At 35.2% G+C, this 5,022-nt stretch overlaps 1 protein-coding gene across 4 annotated transcripts in view; it reads right to left on the bottom strand.

Annotated features, from left to right (window-relative positions):
• The window catches only part of ST6GAL1 (ST6 beta-galactoside alpha-2,6-sialyltransferase 1), a 108,122-nt gene that overhangs the window by 44,065 nt on the left and 59,035 nt on the right, over nt 1–5,022 (bottom strand). Inside the window, exon 3 of one of the 4 annotated variants that reach the window (XM_015599986.2) lies at nt 262–345. The exons of the other annotated variants lie outside the window; for them this stretch is intronic. The gene's annotated coding sequence lies outside the window, so the exon portion shown is untranslated. The remainder of the gene's footprint in view (nt 1–261; nt 346–5,022) is intronic. 4 annotated transcript variants of the gene reach the window in all.

Below are 5,022 nucleotides of genomic sequence, written 5' to 3'. Positions count from 1 at the left end.
CCTTGCTACCTCTGTGCAGCAGAGCAGGAGGTCCTTTATATCCTGAGCCTCAGCTTCCCAAAGACCACAAAAGCTACTGCCTTCAGATTGACCATGGCATACCATGCTTTTTCTCTATACATTTCTATTGTCCCACACTCACAAAGGCCAGTATCACTGCTCTATTTCTTTACTGAAAACCTCTGAAACCTAGAGAGGTTTATGGTTGTACAAAGCCAGGAATTAGTAAGTGCCAGAAACAGGATTTGAACCAAGAGCTACCTGTGTCTGCATCTGCCCCTCATCTTCCAAGTGGGGAAGGCGCAATAAATCTCTTTTCTCCTACTCTTCTCCTTTGCCTCCTCCCTAAAAGGATAGGAAATAATTCAGCGACAGACTGGGATTCAATGTCACTGGAAATCAAAGAAATATAAATTGAAATAAAACAACATACCACCTTTTCCCTCATCAAATTAATAAAGGATATACATATATATATACATACATACATACAGAGAGAGACAGAGAGAGAGAGACAGAGACAAAGAGAGAGAGACAGAGAGAGAGCGTGTGCGTGCAAGCGAGTGCTGACAAGGGCATTTTCATATACCTCTTGTGTGAAAATAACATGCAGCATCCCTTTGGAAGGGCAATTTGGCAAAATATATCAAAGCATTAAAAATGTCCACTCTCTGTTAACTCAATAATTCCATGTCCAAAAAGGAAATAACCAGAGAAGCTGTCAGACTGTAGTTCTATCTCAGCCCACATATAACCTGAAACAACTTTGATTCACAATAAAGGAATGGTTAAAGATTATGGAATGTCTACAGGATGGGATATGATTAAAAGACTAGAAATCACATTTATAAAGATTTCTTAGTTTTTTAATAAAAAGTTGCATACGTATAGAAAATTATAGAAAGTAATATAATGAACTATCATGTACCCATCACCCAGCATCAACAATTATTAATTCATGGCCAGTCTTGTTTCACTGATATCCATCCAGACTTCAACCTTAAGTATTTTAAGCAAATCCCAGGCAGCTTATCATTGCACCAATAAATATGTCAGTATATTTCTCTAAAAGGTATTCCTTTAAAAATACAACCAATATTTAAAAATATAACCAAAAATACCATTATCAAACCTAAAAAATTTTGTAATAATTCATTAAGTTTTCTTAGCAAAATAGGAAAGTGTTCATAATATACTGTAAATTGGTAAAGAATATAATAAAAATATATATTGCATAATCTTAGTGGATGGAGAGAGAACAAAAGAAGTAAGGAGTGGGGGAGGGAAAAAATAAAGAAATGCTTATTTACAGAGAAAAATGACTTGAAGAAAATATATCCAAAATATTGCCAGTAGTATGTAGTTACTCCTTTATCATGAGAATTAGAGATGATTTTTGTATTTTTGTGTATATTTTTACTAATGGGAATCTACTGTGTTAGATATTTATCAATTCTCTCATTCTTTTATTCCTCAAATTCAAAATTTCCCCCTGATGTCATTTCCCTTCAGCCTGAAAAACTTCCGTTAGCAGTTCTTTAGCAGGTCTGCCAAAAACAAAGTTTCTTGGTTTTCCTTCATGTGAGAGTACCTTTATTTTGCCTTCACTCCCGAATGATATTTTTTCTGAATATAAAAGTATGGGATAACAGTTCTTTTCTTCTTGCCCTTTAAAGATGTCATTCTACTGTCTTTTGCTTATATAGTTTTAGATGTGAAGTCTGTAGTTGTCTGAATAGGTTTCCCTTATGTTCAATGTGCTATATTTCTCTGGACGCTCTCAATGATTTTTGACCTTTGGTTTTCGGCAGTTTGACTATGATGTAGCTGAGTAGTTGTTGAGTTTATCCTGTTAGGGATTCACTGAGATTCTTTAGTTTGTAAATTTATGTCACCAAATTTGGGATATTTTCAGCCATTGTGTCTTCAAATATTTTTTCTGTACCCATATCTTTCCTTTAACTTTCTGGAACGGGACTCCAAAAACATGAATTTTCAATTTTTTGGTGTTGTCCCACGGTATCTTGAAACACTGCTTACTTTTTCCAATAAAAAAGTACATTTACAAATATATTATACAAAATATTGTGTAATTTCTATTGTTCTATCTTCAAGTTCACTGACTTTTTTTCGCCGTCATCTTTTCTGTCCCTGAGCTCATGCAGTGAATTTATTACTTTAGATGTTGTCTCTTTAGTTCTAAAATTCCAATCTGGTTATTCTGCATAGTTTCTATTTTTCTGCTAAGAACTTCTATTTTTTCATTTATCTCAAGAGTAGAGAACAGTTATAATAGCTACTTTAAGTCTGTCTGATCATTGCACCATCTGAGTCATCTCAGGATTAGTACCTATTTATTATCTTTTTCCTTGAATATAGTTTGTATATTCCTGGTTCTTTTTACATCAAGTAAACTCGGATTATATCCTGGACTTTTGAATATATGTGTGAGACTCTGGATCCTACTAAAATTCTTGGAAAAAAAACTGATATTTTTGCTTATTTGTTTAGCAGACAATTAACCTACTTAGGTTCAGATGGCAAGTTCTACCTTATCTTTTGGAACAGGTAGATCTGATTTTTGGTTTTCAAAGTCTTCACTAGGCTGTTAAGTTCTGCCTGTCACATAGGCAACCAAAGGTTTATCTGGTACTTGGGTAGTGTTAGTATTATAGTTAAGTTCCCAAAACCTTTGCTGTGCTTCTTTGGGTCTGTCCCATGCATGTACACCTTGTAGTGTGCCTATGACCTATATCAGTCCATGCATAGAGTTATTGGGTCCCCTCTTCTAATTCTCTCTTCTCAGAGATTTCCTGACTGACTTCCAGTGGCTCCTTTTCCTGGTTCTTCTGGCTGAAAAGATGGGGCCATCTCAGAGTTTTAGCCTCCCACATGATCATGCAATTCCATGTGACAAAGGCATGATGGATTATCATTCAAGTTTTGACTCCAGTATCTTATCTGCCTGCTATTTTCAGAGTTCTCACATAGGTGCATTTGCATTCTCTCCAGTTTTTAGTTGTAAACAGTGGTAGACAGAGCTTGTAGTTGGATTACTTCACTTGGCTATAGGACTGCTGCCCTTCCTTCTCAACAACTTTTACTCCTCAAAATTTCACTCAAGATTTATTTAGATCAAACTAAAACATTTTCATACAGCAATGGAACCATCAGCAAAACAAAAAGACAGCCTACTGAATGGAAGAAGATGTGCCTATGACACACCTGATAAGGGGTTAATATCCAAAATTTATAAAGAACGCATACAACTCAGCACCTAAAAAACAATCCAATTGAAAAAAGGACAGAGGCTCTAAATAGGCATTTCTCCAAAGAGGACATACAAATAGATGGTCAATAGACACATGAAAAGATGCTCAATGTCACTAATCATCAGAGAAATGCAAATTAAACCACAATGTGATATCACCTCACACCTGTCAGAATGGCTATCATCAATAAATCAAAAAGCAAGCAATGGTGAGGATATGGAGAAAAGAGAATCCTCATGCTGTTGGTGGGATTGCAAATTAGTATAGCCACTATGTAAAACAGTTTAAAATTTCCTCAAAAAATTAAAAAGTGAACTATCTTATGACCCAGAAATTATACTTCTGGGAATTTACCCAAAGAAAACTAAAACATTAATTTTAAAAGATACACTCCTATGTTCACTGCAGCGCTATTTAGTAGTCCAAGATATGGTTGCAACCTAAGTGTCCATCATTAGACAACTGGACAAGGACGATGTAGTACATATGTACAATGGAATGTTACTCGGCCATAAAAAAATGAAATTTTACCCTTTGCAACAACACGGATGGACCTAGAGGATACTATACTAAGTGAAATAAGTCAGACGGAGAAAGACAAATACCATATGATTTCACTTATACGTGCAATCTAAACAAAATAAACAAAGAAAATGAAAACAGACTCATAGATATAAAGAATAAACTGGTGATTGCCAAATGGGAGGTGGGTTGGGGGACTGGGTGAAAAAGATGAAAAGATTAAGAAGTACAAATACAAAATAGTCATGGGCATGTGAAGTACAGCATAGGGAATATAGTTAATATTGTAGTAACTATGTATAGTGCCAAGTGGGGACTAGACTAATTGGGGAGATCACTTTGTGAATTATATAAATGTCTAACCACAATGCTATACACCTGAAACAAATATAAAATAATATTTAATGTCAATTCTAATTGGAAAAAAAAGATTTCATCTCTTAAAGCTGTATTAAAATAATACTTTCTCCTAAGAAGCCATCCTCAGCTAGAAAAACTTTCTTCTTCCTCTGAATTAGGCAAGATTTAAATTTGGCAATACTGAGACTCAAACTTAAAGACAAATCTTTTCATGGCTATTTTTGTTTAAACATCTGGGTTCAGGATATAGTTGGATTGAAGTCAAACCCAACCAGGAAGCATCATGGTAGATTTTGTCTTAATCCCAGCTTTGCTAATTGCTGGATGTGTGACCTTAGTCAAGTCACTTACTTTTATGTACTTCAATTTCCTCATCTATGAAATGGAAATAATATTTACCATACAGAGTCGTTATGAAAATTAAATGAGTTAAGTTGTAAAGCACCTAGGAAAATGTCATGTTGTAAGTGTAAGCAATTATTATCAATCAAAATTATTATAACTTTACTCTGTAGATGAGAGAACCCTACAAAAAGAAGAGAGGAGAGAGTTGGCTCTATACTCCCCTCTCACTAGGCCCTGAAAGCAACTGTAATTTTTGTTTCAGTAAATACTTTAAAGAGCTCAATTGGTGCGCCTATGTGAATCTTCTGAGAAGCCATGTGGCAGAATAGGAGGATAACTGCGTAAGTCAAGAGCTCTTGCTTCCAGGATACCCTTTGGGTTTGGGGTTTTCCATTCTAAATCATGACTACACAGGGTAGCTGGTCTACCTGCACATAGCTGACCTCTGTAAAAGGCAAATAGAATTGGGTCATTTTTCAGTTTATCCTCCGAAGTTTCCCTGATACACACAGAATAAAATCCA

The sequence above is a fragment of the Pteropus alecto genome, unplaced genomic scaffold, assembly GCF_000325575.1.
Source record: "Pteropus alecto unplaced genomic scaffold, ASM32557v1 scaffold88, whole genome shotgun sequence".
Lineage (NCBI taxonomy): Eukaryota > Metazoa > Chordata > Mammalia > Chiroptera > Pteropodidae > Pteropus > Pteropus alecto.
The sequence above is the reverse complement of the archived record's forward strand: the minus strand, read 5'-3'. Positions and strand labels throughout refer to the sequence as shown.